General features: G+C 46.7%; 1 protein-coding gene across 3 annotated transcripts in view; it reads right to left on the minus strand.

Annotated features, from left to right (window-relative positions):
* The window catches only part of RAB5B (RAB5B, member RAS oncogene family), a 73,553-nt gene extending 58,646 nt beyond the window's left edge, over window positions 1-14,907 (minus strand). Inside the window, exons 1-2 of one of the 3 annotated variants that reach the window (XM_075336990.1) lie at window positions 14,770-14,907; window positions 5,602-5,680 (exon numbers count right to left, since the gene is read on the minus strand). The gene's annotated coding sequence lies outside the window, so the exon portion shown is untranslated. Of the gene's footprint in view, window positions 1-5,601; window positions 5,681-14,291; window positions 14,536-14,769 lie in introns of those variants that run through there. The other 2 variants (XM_075336989.1, XM_075336991.1) reach the window with 2 other exon arrangements.
* Window positions 14,908-17,639: the final 2,732 nt, after the last annotated feature.

Below are 17,639 nucleotides of genomic sequence, written 5' to 3' on the forward strand. Positions count from 1 at the left end.
CAATGGGCAGGAGAGAGCTGACTGGGATGTTAACTTAAGCTGGGGTCACACTAAGGGGTGCTTCACACACAGCGAGCTCGCTGCCGAGATCGCTGCTGAGTCACGCTTTTTGTGACGCAGCAGTGACATCATTAGCGATCTCGCTGTGTGTGACACTGAGCAGCGATCTGGCCCCTGCTGCGAGATCGCTGCTCGTTACACACAGCCCTGGTTCGTTTTCTTCAAAGCCGCTCTCCTGCTGTGACACACAGATCGCTGTGTGTGACAGCAAGAGAGCGACAAATGAAGCGAGCAGGAGCCGGCGTCTGACAGCTGAGGTAAGCTGTATCCAAGATAAACATCGGGTAACCAAGGTGGTTACCCGATATTTACCTTAGTTACCAGCCTCTGCAGCTCTCACGCTGCCTGTGCTGCCGGCTCCGGCTCTCTGCACATGTAGCTGCATTACACATCGGGTTAATTAACCCGATGTGTACTGTAGCTAGGAGAGCAAGGAGCCAGCGCTTAGTGTGCGCGGCTCCCTGCTCCCTGCTCACACTGGTAACTAATGTAAACATCGGGTAACCATACCCGATGTTTACCTTAGTTACCAGTCTCCGCAGCTTCCAGACGGCGGCTCCGTGCAAGCGCAGCGTCGCTTGCACGTCGCTGCTGGCTGGGGGCTGTTCACTGGTGAGATCTGCCTGTTTGACAGCTCACCAGCGACCATGTAGCGATGCAGCAGCGATCCTGACCAGGTCAGATCGCTGGTCGGATCGCTGCTGCATCGCTAAGTGTGAAGGTACCCTAAACGACAGCGACAACAACGTCGCTGTTACGTCACCATTTTCTGTGACGTAGCAGCGACCTTGTAAGTCACTGTTATGATCGCTGCTTAGCTGTCAAACACAGGGACGCAGCAGCGATCATAACGGCACTCGTCGCTGTGCTGCAACATGTGCAGAGAGCAGGGAGCCGCGCACACTGAGCGCTGGCTCCCTGCTCTCCTAGCTACAGTACACATCGGGTTAATTACACGATGTGTACTGCAGCTACATGTCACAGTGCAGAGAGCAGGAGCCGGCGCTGGCAGCGTGAGAGCGGCGGAGGCTGGTAACGAAGGTAAATATCGGATAACCACCTTGGTTACCCGATGTTTACCTTGGTTACAGCTTACCGCAGCTGCCAGATGCTGGCTCCTGCTCCCTGCTCGCTTCATTTCGTCGCTCTCTCGCTGTCACACACAGCGATGTGTGCGTCACAGCGGGAGAGCGACGACCAAAAAATGAAGCTGGACATTCAGCAACGAGCGGCGACCTCACAGCAGGGGCCAGCTCGTTGCTGGATGTCACACACAGCGACAGCGACGGGACGTCGCTGCAACGTCACAAAAAAATGGTGACGTAGCAGCGACGTCGTTGTCGCTGTGTGTGACACCACCTTTAGGCTGCTTTCACACAAACGGTTTTTGCAGTGCGGCTCAATCCGGCTCAAAAAAAACCTATGCAACGGATGCGGCGAAAAAAATGGATCCTTTGCATAAGTTTTTCCATGCGGCCCGTTCGTTTGACGGATGCAGCTTGATACGGAGCATTCGCAGTGCAAAAAAACGCATCTGGCGCGATGCGGTTTTTTCGCCGCACAAATAAACGTGCCAGGCAACGTTCCATCCGGCCGCCGCATGGGCTAAATATGCCGCATCCGGCAAAAAATGGACGCAAGGCCATGCGGCACAACACGGCGCTAATGCAAGTCTATGCAGAAAAAAACGCAACCTGCGGCAAAAAAAACGGTTGCGTTTTTTCTGCAAAGCGTTTTATTGTGCCGCTCAGCAAAAACCGGATGTTACATAGTTACTTAGGTTGAAAAAAGACCTAGGTCCATCTAGTTCAACCTTCCTCCACCAGTTCTACATTTAGTCACAAAGTCATTTATAACCAACAATGTTGTGTGTAGTGAGGAAATCATCCAGCCCTTTTTTAAAAGCTGTTATAGTATCTGCCATTACTACCTCTTGTGGTAGGGCATTCCACAGTCTGACTGCTCTATCTGTAAAGAACCCTTTCCTATTTAGCTGTTGGAATCGCTTTTCTTCCACTTGCAGTGAGTGCCCCCTGGTCCTTAGTACTGTCTTTGGAAGAAATAAGTCATGTGCCAGTCCTTTATATTGACCACACATATATTTATAGATATAAATGAGATCTCCTCTGAGACGTCTTTTTTCTAAGCTAAACATATCTAACTTTTTCAACCTGTCATAATATGGAAGGCCTTCCATTCCTAGTAATAGTCTAGTTGCCCGCCTTTGAACTGACTCTAACTTCTGAATGTCTTTTTTAAAATGTGGAGCCCAAAACTGGACCCCATATTCCAGATGTGGCCTTACAAGTGATTTATAGAGGGGTAACAATACGTTGGGATCATGGGATCCAATCTCTCTTTTTATACACCCTAAAATCTTGTTTGCTTTTGCAGCTGCTGCTTGACATTGAGTGCTTCTGCTCAGCTTATTTGTAATGAGAATACCCAAGTCCTTCTCCTGTTCTGTAGTCCCGAGTTTACTTCCATTTAATGTATACGCAGTTATAGGATTACTCCGTCCTAGGTGCATTACTTTACATTTATCAACATTAAATCTCATTTGCCAAGTATCTGCCCATTCTGACATCTTATCCAGATCTTTTTGTAATATTGTACTATCAAGGTCAGTTTTTAATATCCTACATAGTTTGGTGTCATCGGCAAAGACTGACACTGTACTATCAATCCCATCCACAAGGTCATTAATAAAGAGATTAAAAAGAATCGGTCCAAGCACAGATCCCTGTGGCACCCCACTGCTGACTATAGCCCATTTAGAGAATGTACCATTTATGACTACTCTTTGTTTCCTATCTTTTAGCCAATTCCTTACCCAGTTGCATATTGTGTCCCCTAGTCCTTGCTTCTGGAGCTTTAGTATAAGGCTATTATGTGGTACAGTATCAAATGCCTGTGCAAAGTCCAAATAAATCACATCAGCTGCATTACCAATATCCAGGTTTGAACTTACCCCCTCATAGAACCCCAACAGGTTGGTTAGACACGACTTGTCTTTCATGAATCCATGCTGTTTGTCAGTTATCATATTTTCTGCAATATATTTTTGCATGTCATCCCTTAAAATGCCCTCAAAAACTTTGCATACTACTGATGTCAGGCTTACTGGACGGTAGTTGCCTGGATCTACCCTCTTACCTTTCTTAAATATCGGTACCACATCAGCAATCCTCCAATCCTGAGGCATCAACCCTGTTACAAGTGAGTCTAAAAAGATGAGATACAGCGGTCTGTCGATTACGGAGCTCAATTCCCTCAATATTCGTGGATGAATGCCATCTGGCCCTGGGGATTTGTCAATGTTTAATTTACTCAGACGTAGGCGTACTTCATCTTGTGTTAAATTAATTGTATCGGGTGGTGAACTTTGATTTTTCACTTGTTGAATGATCCCTGGTACAGTCAGTTCCTTGGTGAATACAGATGAGAAATGCCTATTTAATATCTCAGTCTTTTGTTTGTCCTCTATAACTAACTTATTATATTTTAAGGGGCCAATACTATCCTTTGTTTTCCTTTTGGCATTAATGTATTTATAAAAGATTTTGGGATTTATTTTAATGTCATTGGCGATTTTTGTTTCAGTAGCTAATTTTGCTTGTTTGATTTCTTTTTTACATTTCCTATTGATATCTTTATACTTCTGAAATGCTATTTCTGTATTCTCATCCTTTAAGATTTTAAATGCCCTTTGTTTTTGTTTTATTATACTTTGTACAGTCTTATTTATCCATAGCGGTTTCTTTTTATTCCTGGACATTTTATTACCAGAGGGTATACATTTTTTACAGGACTCTAGCAGTATATCCTTAAACTTACCCCATTTATGTTCGGTATCCCCAGTTATTATGACTTTGTCCCAATCTACACATTTAAGCTCTTCCCTTAATTTGTTGACATCAGCTTTCCTAAAATTCCAGGTTTTAGCATTCCCCCTTTGAAATGTTCTATTGAATATTATGTTGAAGCTTACCATATGATCGCTGGTGCCCAAGTGCTCCCGGACCTGTAGATCTGAAATTGTATCCGGTCTATTTGACAGGACCAGATCTAGCAAATTATCTCCCCTGGTCGGTTCATCTACCATCTGAGAGAGGAAATGGTCTTGAATAGTAGATAAGAACTTACAGCTTTTAGCAGAACCAGAAGATTCTATGTCCCACTGTATGTCTGGATAGTTGAAATCCCCCATAATAAGAACCCGATTATTATTATTAGCTGCCTTTTCAATTTGTTCCAGCATTTCACCCTCTATTTGTTGAGCAAACTACAAATTGGCATTTTTCCATTATTCCCCTCCCCATGTACATTTACCCATACTGACTCTACATTGTTGCTGTTCCCCTCAATGTCATCATACAACACAGGTTTTAGGTTAGATTTGATAAATATACACACCCCACCACCTTTTTGGCCTTTCCTGTCCTTCCTAAATGTACTATAACCCTGTATGTTTGTCACCCAGTCATGGCTTTCATCCAGCCAGGTTTCCGTAATGCCCACCACATCATAATCCATGGTTGACATAAGTGTCTCCAATTCATTCATTTTGTTTGCAAGACTTCTTGCGTTTGCCAGTAGACATTTAATCCTATTAACACCTTTATTACTCCTAGCCTCCCTACCTTCCTTGTATGTCCCACCCCCCCCCTAATCCTTCATTGACCCCTACCGTCTCACTGTCTCTATCTGCTCCATCTCTCCCCTTATTTGCTCCACTACCCTCCCTCCCCCCGATCCTAGTTTAAAAGCTCCTCCATCCGTCTGACCATTTTCTCCCCCAGCACAGCTGCACCTTCCCCATTGAGGTGCAGCCCGTCCCTACCGTAGAGCCTGTAGCCGACTGAGAAGTCGGCCCAGTTCTCCATGAACCTGAACCCTTCCTTCCTGCACCAATTTCTAAGCCACATATTTATCTCCCTAAGCTCAACTGTCTTTCTAGTGCCGCTCGTGGCACCGGTAGTATTTCTGAAAACACCACCTTGGAGGTCCTGGACTTCAGCTTCTCTCCTAGTTCCCTGTAATTATTTTTAAGGACCTTCCACCTGCCTCTAACTTTGTCATTAGTACCAATGTGCACCATGACCGCTGGGTTTTCCCCAGCCCCACCCAGCAATCTGTCTATCCGATCCGCAATATGCCGAACCCGAGCACCCGGCAGACAACACACTGTTCGGCATTCACGGTCTCGGCGACAGATGACCCTGTCTGTCCGCCTAATTATAGAGTCCCCTACCACCAACATCTGTCTGGGCTTTGCTGCACTCCTATTTCCCTCCTTCCTACAGCAGTTGTTTTCCTGGTTGCTAGGAGCAACATCCCGCTGTAGTGACCCTAGTCCAGGCCCTTCATTCCTAATATCAGCCAAACAGGCATATTTACTAGGTTGTGCCAGGTCTGGACTAGGCTCCCTGACACTTTTCCCCCTACCTCTTCTTCTAACTGTTACCCAGCTACCTACCTCTGGGTCCTGATCTTCCCCACCTCCACCCTCCTCCATATCATGTGTGAAAGCAGCCTTACCCGCTCTCCTGGAATGTGACTACTGCACATACACCCTGGGTCTGGACATTCTCTAGACCTCGAGCTCCATGGGAACCAGCTGTGGAGTATGAAAGAATAAAATTATCACTGCAGGAGAATGACAGCAGATAGAAAAAGCAAGTCAATTGCAAACTTGCTTTTTTTCATGCTAACGAATTAAATCCATTTGAGAACACACCTTTAAGGGGCAGACGCCTCCTAATGAATTTAGTACATCCTGGCATAAGATTGGAGGACAAAATGGCAGTATTGATGAATCAGGGTCATAAAGTTCATCACATAGTATGAAAAGAAAAAAAAAAACCAAAACATTTTATATTTCCTTGAGGTGTTAATCTATCAAAATGAAATACTCAACATATGTGTAATATATATCAAAATCCCAGCTGAACAAAATACTCTCTGACTTAAATGGAAACAACTAAAGGCCCCGTTACATGCAACGATATCTCCAACGAGATGTCGTCGGGGTCACGGATTTCGTGACGCACATCCAGCGTCGTTAGCGACGTCGTTGCGTGTACAGCTACGAATGTCTGTTAACAATCAAGAATACTCACCTAATCGTTGATCGTTGACACGTCGTTCATTTTCAAAATCTCGTTGGTCGTTGTGGACGTAGGTTGTTCGTCGTTCCTGAGGCAGCATACATCGCTACGTGTGACACCCGGGAACCACGAACAGCTTACCTGCGTCCTCCGGCAATGAGGTGGGCGTGTCGTTAATGCGTCTCCTCTCCGCCCCTCTGCTTCTATTGGTCGGCCGCTGTGTGACGTCGCTGTGACGGAGCACAAACCTCCCCCTTAACGAAGAGGTTGCTCGCCGCCCACAGCGACGTTGTTAGGAAGGTAAGTATGTGTGATGGGTGTTAGCGATATTGTGCGCCACGGGCAGCGATTTTCCTGTGACGCACAAGCGACGGGTGCTTTCAAGAGCGACATCTCTACCGATGTCGCTGCATGTAAAGCCCCCTTTACACCTCTCCATTGGTGTTATGTGGAAAGAAACCACGTTTAAAGCAGTTCACTACTCGTCAATCACAATGTTTTACTGGGGAAAAAACAATAACTCACTTACAGTGCCGGCACTGTTCCAGATCTGCATCTCCCAGGGATCATGTGACCTTGTTATGTGATGCAATCCCTGTGGCCAATCAGCTTCTTTCCTCTCTCCTCCTTCTGACAAATCACATATATTTGGAGGAAACGAGAGTTCTTGGTTTCTCATCCTCCAGATGTGAGGTGCCTGAAGGTGGGGAGTGAGAGGGATTGTGTGACATAATGTTAGGCAATCCCCGGGAGAGGAGTTACGCTCAAATGGTGACGAAACTGGAGGAGAGTTGTTATTTTAATGGCGAAAAACATTGTGACTGATAAGGGGTTGTCCGAGTAGTGGACAACCCCTGTAACTATCATTTCAGGAGAATGTGCAGGAGAATATTGGTATCTGCCTGCAGCTTCTCTTCTCTCCATGGAACTTTATAAGCACCAACTGTTATCTCCTATCTCAATAATGGGAAAATCTGTATTCAAGGAAGACAGAATTTACCATTGAATAAAGGGTTTACAGAGTGAAGTAACAGCTTTGTAGGAAAAAAGGGTCCTTTAATAAAATATTTTAAGAATGCAGAAATGGCAGGACCACCCCTCTCCTAACATATAGGGATAACAAAAGTTGGACCTATACGCATTAGGTATGCTTTATGTGAAGCTGTTATGCTACGGTAGTCGATCTATCCATCTTTATTTCCCCCAGGCACACGTTCTTTTTATTCTCCCTCTCATATCATCATCTTGTAGAAAGTACACTGCTGGTTCATTAGAAAGGACAGGAAGGACACGGATACAATCAGCCACTGGACCAAGATTCAGATTACACCAAGGACACAATTGTAGTGTGTGGTTTTTCAACAGAAAAAAAAAGAAGATCTATTCTTATCCAAAAAAGCATCAGTACATTTGAGAGAAAGCTCAAATACATACGGTATATAGTAAAAATAAATAAATAAATAAAATTAAAAAAAAATAAGTTAGGGGCACTGGTTGCCCAACTCCTGGGATTGTCTGTCTTGTAATATAATCCTACCATTCATAGTTTGGTTACACTAAAGTGGTATTCATATACACAAATCTGGACCATATGCTAGCCCAAATATCATGGTTCTAGCCCAGTGTCTAGGGGTTATAGAGGGGTGCCACTGGGCACTAATATAAGGCTATGTGAACATGGCCAGGAGGTGCTGTTATTCATGATGGGGGTCCGCCACCGAGGTCCTTTACTCTATACTATAAAACTGCCCAAAGAATGAGCAGGTCACTTTTTTTTTTTTTTTTAAATCGCTTTATGGTTTCCAATGCCTGAAGCGGTTAAAGAAGAAGTGACACAAGAAGGAACAGATCCACAGCAACCTCATCTGTACACGGATGGGCATTATGCTCATTTTATGGGACGCTTTTGAAGCACATTTTTATTTAGATTCCTGGCGTAATCTGCTTTAATAAGGCTCCTTTCACATTGCGTTTTTCTCTACGTCCACAGGTCCCGTCGGGGCATCCGTCCGGACCGCCCCTCCCCCACTCTGCAAAGCGTGCTCCGGACGCATGCGCCCGACAGGGCCGTTCACTGCTATGGAGCGCACTGCGTTAGCGTCTGCTCCGTTTTGTGCCATTTATTGCACATATACGTTTCTGCAGACGGACACCCGAACGTACTCCTCTACGTGCGCACATAGCCTAACGCAGGGAGAAAACTTTATTTTCTCCCTGTAACCAACGCTTTTTCAGTAAGCCCGCTAACCAGGCTTTAAACGCTATTTACCTGCAGATAACCCCTGTATCTACACATAAATAGCATTTCCCGAGGTGACAAGTTCCTTTTATAGAGGTGTCCAGTAGACTTGTAATATTTCACTCTAACGCCTAACATTGTGCAATGTACTATTAGGATGTTTTCACACACTGCACTCATCACATCACTGCACCACACGCAATTTGTGCAGATAAAAAATCATGGACCACTTGTTTTTTCTGCTTCTTTCATTGGTTTAATTGAGAAAAGCAGAAGAGAAAGGTTGGAACGTGATTGTAAGTAGGCAAACTGCATAAGGAGCGGTGACGTGAGGAGTGCAGAGTGTGAAAACAGCCGATTCCTAAAACAGAATATATTTTACTGCATAGATACGAAAACACATTGAGGATGAAAACGTTTTCAAAGTTTTGGGTTTTTTTTAAAGCTGGTATTCAAAAGGGCCTCACTGTATCTTTAGTGTTAAGTTATTTTCAACAACTTGCTGCTGGATGACATTGGTAAAACTATGATAATTTGCCATTTGTAATCCACAGACTTAATTCTGACGTTTCGTTATTCCCACATTTCTGTAGTAAGCTTGGTTTTGCTCCTGTGTCTACTCCGTAAGCTCAGTTCTGGTACTGTATTTATGTAGTAGGTTCTGTTCTGTACCCGTATCTATGCAGTAAGCTCAGTTGTGTTCTCATGTCTATGTACTAATCTCAGTTCTGGTACTGTATTTATGTAGTAAGCTCGGTTTGTTTCATTCCTGTATGAATGTTGTAAGCTCAGTTCTGTTCCCATATTTATGTAGTAAGCTCAGTCCTGGTACTGTACTTATGTAGTAGGCTAGGTTCTCCTCCTGTATCTATGCAGTAAGCTTGATTATGTTCCCACACCGATATAGTAAGCTCACTTCTGGTATTGTATTTCTGCAGTAAGCTCAGTTCGTTCAAATATCTACATAGTAGGCTTGGTTCTGTTCCCGTATCTACGTAGTAGGCTTGGTTCTGTTCCCGTATCTACGTAGTAGGCTTGGTTCTGTTCCCGTATCTACGTAGTAGGCTTGGTTCTGTTCCCGTATCTACGTAGTAGGCTTGGTTCTGTTTCCGTATCTACGTAGTAGGCTTGGTTCTGTTCCCGTATCTACGTAGTAGGCTTGGTTCTGTTCCCGTATCTACGTAGTAGGCTTGGTTCTGTTCCCGTATCTACGTAGTAGGCTTGGTTCTGTTCCCGTATCTACTTAGTAGGCTTGGTTCTGTTCCCGTATCTACGTAGTAGGCTTGGTTCTGTTCCCGTATCTACGTAGTAGGCTTGGTTCTGTTCCCGTATCTACGTAGTAGGCTTGGTTCTGTTCCCGTATCTACGTAGTAGGCTTGGTTCTGTTCCCGTATCTACGTAGTAGGCTTGGTTCTGTTCCCGTATCTACGTAGTAGGCTTGGTTCTGTTCCCGTATCTACGTAGTAGGCTTGGTTCTGTTCCCGTATCTACGTAGTAGGCTTGGTTCTGTTCCCGTATCTACGTAGTAGGCTTGGTTCTGTTCCCGTATCTATGTAGTAAGCTCACTTCTGGTATTGTATTTACATAGTAAGCTCAGTTCTGTTCCTAAAAAATATGCAGTAGTCTTGCTTTTGCTCCCAAATCCATGCAGTAAGCTTGGTTCTGTGTGTTATATATATATATATATATATATATATATATATATATATATATATATATATATATATATATTTGGCTCAGTTCTTGTACTGTAGTTATGTAGTAGGCTCAGTTGTGTTCCTGTATCTATGTAGTAAGCTTGGTTCTGTTCTATGTATTAAAGGGGTTGTCCGACATAACAAAAATTTTTGAGTTTAAGCTAATCTGTGCTGTATTGTCATATAAAAACACCCCTACATTGTTATTTTTTGTTTTCTAACTTTTGTTCCTCTTGAATTATCCCTTTATTCTCTGCAGCACCTTGTTTACATTCAGCTCTAGCAAACTGACCACTTCCTGTGCAAAACCTCAGTCAGAGCTGGCACCGCCCGGCCTCAGTGTCCATCCCCTCCTCAGTGTCCAGCCTCGCCCTCTGCCCGCCCCCTGCACACACAGTCCCGGTCAGTATATTCTGCCCCAGCACCTGACCTGTTATCACTACAGCATTGCAAATAACAGCCCCACATCGGGGGCTCTGCACCGCACGCACCCATCGGGCTCTGCACCGCACGCACGCACACACGGCGCTCTGCACCGCACGCACACACGGCGCTCTGCACCGCACGCACACACGGCGCTCTGCACCGCACGCACACACGGCGCTCTGCACCGCACGCACACACGGCGCTCTGCACCGCACGCACACACGGCGCTCTGCACCGCACACACACACGGCGCTCTGCATCGACCCCCACCCTACCCCCATAGGGAACACATGTAGGGAGTACATACTCACCCTTCCTTGGTCCCCGCCGCTCCTGCACGTTCACGCGCTGTCTGTGCTCTGGCCATATCAGCACAGTAGTGACGTCACCGCTGTGCTGAAGAGAGCACAGACAACGGGACAGTGATGAGAAGCGCAACGCTCCTTCTCATCAGCGCTTTCAAATGTACCGGCATCTGTGATGCCGGTATATTTGAATGTGTGATCCTGAGCAGGGGCCCTGTGCTGGCGCTGACACCACGGCAGCTGCCGCCAGGCCCCTCCCCCAGGTCACGGGTCCCACAGAAGTGCAGGGGGAGGATGTGGGCAGAGTACGGGGTGCGGGGGAATGTGTGGGAGGGTGCAGAGAAGGGGGCGGGGACTCCACGCACAGTACCCGCCCAGCAGGGCGGCGACATGCTGTTTCCAGATTTGCATGTCAACATGGCCCTGCCCATGTTGACATGAAATGACCGGAAGCAGCAAAATCGCGGCAGGAGCGGTCACATGACCACTCTGAGCCGGGGGAGAGGGGCTGACAGCAGGGCAGGTAAGTGGTCTCTATCTACTTACCTGCCCCAATGTAGCCCAATAGGCTAATAATGAAAAAAAACTCAAAATAATCCGGATAACCCCTTTAATTCCAGTTCCCATATCTATGTCGCAGCAACTGTTCTTTTGAAAACCTTTTACCTCTGCTGCATTAATGTAGTGGCCAGAGATAAGCAGGGTAAAGGTGTGCCGCCGCAACATGTGTGCCACTGCTTTGTGTTTGCCGCCCCAGGCCAAAATTTCCCAGCTAGCACCTTGTTACAGGTAATGTTTAATAAATAATATTAACTATAGAAACTAACACTCTGTGTGCATAATCTGTTTGATATAACTACCTTTTCTTTTTCCTGTGTTTCTATAAGTGCTTTGTTTGCTATATGGCAGTACTTATTTTTACATACTGTGTAGGTGGTTCTTTGGGTATGTGCGCACGTTGCTTTTTACCTGCTTTTTTGCTGCTTTTTCTTCTGCGCTGTTTAATGCCAAAATGGATGTGTTCTTCTATTCAAGCAAAGTCTATGGGAATTTGGGTTTCTTGTTCACACTATGTTGTTCAAAATGCTGCCTTTTTGTGGCAGAACTTTGGTCAAAAACTCAGCTTTTCAAAGAAGCAACATGTCAATTGTTTTTGCCATTTGGGTTTTGCACTGCAAAGCTGAGTTTTTGACCAAAGTTCTGCCACAAAAAGGCAGCATTTTGAACAACATAGTGTGAACAAGAAACCCAAATTCCCATAGACTTTGCTTGAATAGAAGAACACATCCATTTTGGCATTAAACAGCGCAGAAGAAAAAGCAGCAAAAAAGCAGGTAAAAAGCAACGTGCGCACATACCCTAACACTCTATGGTCCAAGTTCGTCAAAGCAATTTCACCAGAATTCGCAAGTAAAACGGTTTTAAAAGTTGCAAGATTTTGGCACAACATGGAGCTGCCCAAAAACTTTGGAACTTTTCTTGATTTCACAACAGTTTCTCCCAGTTCTGCCAAAATGGGCAGAGCTTGGTTAGGAATGAGGGGGTGTTATGGGCATGGGCTTTCCCTACACCAGAATAGTGACTCCAGTCCCTGAAATGGTGCACAGAGGCCCATGATGCTCATCAGACAATCCAGATTCAGGCATGCGCCTCTTTACAGATCAGGAGCACCTGGCTCCACCATGCCTCCTCAGCGAGAAAAGATGCCAATCTTGGTGAATTGGGTCCAATGTCAATGTTTGCCACCCAGCACTGCCCTCCTATCAACTGTTACCCGGTGTGGCAACGGCTGTGCCCTCCGATCAACTGTTACCCAGTCTGGCAATGGCTGGATGTAACCAGTGAACACCCCCTGTTCACTCTGCAGTGGCTGCTAACAAGTGCTTCAGCTTTGCTCCCATTCATTTCAATAAGAGCCGAGCGGCAGTTCTCACATCAACCACAAAACGACAGCAAATATCAGCAGTTTGCTATGTTTTTGGAAAACTACAGATGAGATTACGATGTGTGAAGAAACAGTAAATACCCTGAATGGAGTATCCTCACCGTTTGATGATAACTACATTTCCCATCATGGTGAGCTGCCAGGTAGGGCAATGGGGAGGTCTCAGGTGCATTATTTATGGGCTGTTCAACATTTAACACTAGAAGTCCCAGAGAGGGGTGACTTAACATTTCTACCTTTGGCACCCAGAGACGGGTCGAATGACCTGAAGGATTTTAGCTAACATCCTATAATCACCGTCTTTTGTTCTGTAATTAAGGCCATTACTGTCACACCACAGAAGGTTGTTGTTTTCCATTGAGTTTAGCCATTTACTTTCTAGTTAGTTCTATTCAGTTTATTGTATTTGGTCATTTGACCCTCTTTCGGGACTTCAGGGGGGAGCTCGAAATTTCTGGGACTTCTAGTGTTAAGTCACCGGTCTACTGGCTCCATCACTGCAGCTGGTATAAAGCCATAGCTCCAGGCATATGGGGACAGTCTACAGGTGTGCGGAGCCAATGGGGAGGGGACAGTCTACAGGTGTGCGGAGCCAATGGGGGGGGGGGGCAGTCTACAGGTGTGCGGAGCCAATGGGGGGGGGCAGTCTACAGGTGTGCGGAGCCAATGGGGGGGGGGCAGTCTACAGGTGTGCGGAGCCAATGGGGGGGGGGGCAGTCTACAGGTGTGCGGAGCCAATGGGGGGGGGGGGCAGTCTACAGGTGTGCGGAGCCAATGGGGGGGGGGGCAGTCTACAGGTGTGCGGAGCCAATGGGGGGGGGGGGCAGTCTACAGGTGTGCAGAGCCAATGGGGGGGGGGGGGCAGTCTACAGGTGTGCGGAGCCAATGGGGGGGGGGCAGTCTACAGGTGTGCGGAGGCAATGGGGGGGGGAAGTCTACAGGTGTGCGGAGCCAATGGGGGGGGGGAAGTCTACAGGTGTGCGGAGCCAATGGGGGGGGGGGGCAGTCTACAGGTGTGCGGAGCCAATGGGGGGGGGGGGCAGTCTACAGGTGTGCAGAGCCAATGGGGGGGGGGGCAGTCTACAGGTGTGCAGAGCCAATGGGGGGGGGGGGGCAGTCTACAGGTGTGCGGAGCCAATGGGGGGGGGGGCAGTCTACAGGTGTGCGGAGGCAATGGGGGGGCAGTCTACAGGTGTGCGGAGCCAATGGGGGGGCAGTCTACAGGTGTGCGGAGCCAATGGGGGGGGGCAGTCTACAGGTGTGCGGAGCCAATGGGGGGGGGCAGTCTACAGGTGTGCGGAGGCAATGGGGGGGGGGGCAGTCTACAGGTGTGCGGAGACATTGGGAATTGTGGTGTAACAGCAGCTGGAGAGTATAGACCGCTGATGGACATGGATAATACACCGATCCTGGCACACACAGGTCTGATCACACCGCCCTGAGCCAGCTCAGTGTACGCTCAATGAGTGGCTGCCAGAGAGAACATAAGTGAGTCTCCCATACACAGACCTGTAGGCTGGTCACACACAAGGTGCGAACACATCCAAAGCCTCCGTCCATGGTCCGCTGCCAGGAATCTGTTGTAGGTGAAGGCAGCAGAAATGTGGCACCATTTTACAGTAAATTCACCCCTCTAGAGAAAGCCAAGGTGGGCAGAAATGGCTGCAGTCCGGGAGGGGTGACCGGCTGCCGGCTCATAGCACTGCTGTACTCTTCCCTGGTGCTGGGCGCTCTCTATGGCAGTGCGGTGTCTGGCGGGGGCTGACAGAGCGGGGATGGCTGGAGCAGACCCCAGGCCACAGTCCCCCTCCATCCTGCAGCACAGAGCTGTGTGCCCAGGTCACATGACAGGGTACAGGCTTATGTACGTGCCCGGGACGAGGTATCACACACGGCGTCACATCTAAGTGCTCTGGGGCTTCCAGGGCCGGGCCCGGAGCTGACTGCCCGGGATACACAGAACCCGCCGGAGAATCCGACTCATTACCTTATACAGAGGCGACCGAGGCCAAGACCCGAGCGGTCACCGCGCCTGCTCCGCCCTGCCGAACGGAGGATGCAGATTCCGGGGGCCTAAAGGACCTTCCTTGACATCACAGTCATGTGACCGGGATAAGATGACGTCACTGCACCATGTGACTACGTCTGGTGACACGGAATGGGGCGGAGTTATGGCTCGGTGACGAGCCGTTCAGTAATACGCGGTGTGCTAGTGGGTATACACGAGTGTATGAGCGCTCGGTGTCGGTGTGAGCCCGGGGTGGAGTACACGAGTCACGGGGGAGCGCTCAGCACTGAGGGACTTCTTGGTTACAGCGCCCAATCAGAGTCGTCGTGACATCGCAGATTAGAAAATAGAAGCTGAACTCTCATTGGTGGATCATACAGCGTCGGAGGCGCCACAGCTGCCGAATGACGTACGCTTAACACCTTCGCGCCCGGGCGATTTTTCATTTTTGGGTTATCCCTTCCACCATCGAGGATCCATAACTTTTTTTCTTCCTTGTCCATCCATGTAGCATTATAAGGGCCTGTTTTGTTTTTTTATGCGGGGTGAGTCGCAACTTTGAACGGCATAGAATATTTTTCCGTTTGTTTTTTTTATTTTTTTGTACATAGTAAAATAATTGCCAGTGGAGCAAAATGGTAAAAAAAAATACAATTCTGCCATAGTTTTCTGAATTTTGTTTTTGTGGCGATTGTTAGAAAATGATTTCAACGATACCAAAGTTACATTTTTTTTATTTTAAATGTGTTGTCCGGTTTAGGCTACAAGCAGGGGCGCTACAATCGCGGCTGCAGAGGTCGTGACCGGGCCCGGGGGTACAGGGGGCCCGCCGACCCCAGCGCCTGCTTCAGCTGGATGTGCGTCCGAGAGTACACATCCAGCTGAAAACATTGCAGCACAGAGACCTGTCGGGTACCAGCACTGCAATACAAACTGCTGACGGCGGAACTGTGACTGGGGAGGCGCATGACAGTGACGTGCTGTAGCACCCAATGTAAGCTGCTGGCCACTGCACGCTGCCTATAGAGGACGTTGTGGGAGTAAAGGAAGGGGAGTAGAGGTTTTTTAAGCATTAGATACAGAATGGGGATTGTATATACTAGGAAAGGGCCTAGGATAAGGAAATACAGTGCCTTGCGAAAGTATTCTGCCCCCTTGAATGTTTCAACCTTTTCCCACATTTCAGGCTTCAAACACAAAGATAAAAATGTAATGTTATGGTGAAGAATCAACAAGTGGGGCACAGTTGTGAAGTTGAACAAAATGTATTGCTTATTTTAAACTTTAAAAAAAAAAATCAAAACTGAAAATTGGGGCGTGCAACATTATTAGTCCCTTTACTTTCAGTGCAGTAAACTCACTCCAGAAGTTCATTGAGGATCTCTAAGGGTATGTGCGCACGTTGCTTTTTACCTGCTTTTTACCTGCTTTTTTGCTGCTTTTTCTTCTGCGCTGTTTAATGCCAAAATGGATGTGTTCTTCTATTCAAGCAAAGTCTATGGGAATTTGGGTTTCTTGTTCACACTATGTTGTGCAAAATGCTGCCTTTTTGTGGCAGAACTTTGGTCAAAAACTCAGCTTTGCAGTGCAAAACCCAAATGGCAAAAACAATTGACATGTTGCTTCTTTGAAAAGCTGAGTTTTTGACCAAAGTTCTGCCACAAAAAGGCAGCATTTTGAACAACATAGTGTGAACAAGAAACCCAAATTCCCATAGACTTTGCTTGAATAGAAGAACACATCCATTTTGGCATTAAACAGCGCAGAAGAAAAAGCAGCAAAAAAGCAGGTAAAAAGCAACGTGCGCACATACCCTAAATGATCCAATGTTGTCCTAAATGACTGATGATGATAAATATAAGCCACCTGTGTGTAATCTAGTCTCCATATAAATGCACCTGCTCTGTGATAGTATCAGTGATCTGTTTAAAGCGCAAATAGCATCATGAAGACCAAGGAACACAACAGTCAGGTCTATGATACTGTTGTGGAGAAGTTTAAAGCAGGATTTGGTTACAAAAAGATTTCCAAAACTTTAAACATCCCAAGAAGCACTGTGCAAGTGATCATATTGAAATGGAAGGAGAATCATACCACTGCAAATCTACCAAGACCCGACCGTCCATCCAAACTTTCATCTCAAACAAGGCGAAGACTGATCAGGGATGCAGCCAAGAGGCCCATGATCACTCTGGATGAACTGCAGAGATGTACAGCTGAGGTGGGAGAGTATGTCCATAGGACAACAACCAGTCGTACACTGCACAAATCTGGCCTTTATGGAAGAGTGGCAAGAAGAAAGCCATTTCTCAAAGATATCCATAAAATGTGTTGTTTAAAGTTTGCCACAAGCCACCTGGGAGACACCAAACGTGGAAGAAGGTGCTCTGGTCAGATGAAACCAAAATCAAACTATTTGGGCACAATGCCAATATACAGTATATGTTTGGCGTAAAAGCAACACAGCTCATCACCCTGAACACACCATCCCATGATGAGGGACATGTATATACCAGGGGATGGAGCCCAGAATGGGGACATATATATCAGGATGGGAATGGGGGACATATACCAAGATGGTCCCATTATGAAGACATAATATACCAGGATAGGCTCAGGATGAGGACATATATATCAGGATGGGAGACATACCATTATGTACCAAGATGGAGGACATATATACCAGCATGGGGGACATTTATGCCAGGTTGGGTAGATATATACAGTTCAGACCAAAAGTTTGGACACATGTTCTCATCTCTAGAACAACTGTTAAGAGGAGACTTTGTGCAGCAGGCCTTCATGGTAAAATAGCTGCTAGGAAACCACTGCTAAGGACAGGCAACAAG

This window comes from Anomaloglossus baeobatrachus, chromosome 2 (assembly GCF_048569485.1).
Source record: "Anomaloglossus baeobatrachus isolate aAnoBae1 chromosome 2, aAnoBae1.hap1, whole genome shotgun sequence".
NCBI classification, from domain to species: Eukaryota; Metazoa; Chordata; class Amphibia; order Anura; family Aromobatidae; genus Anomaloglossus; species Anomaloglossus baeobatrachus.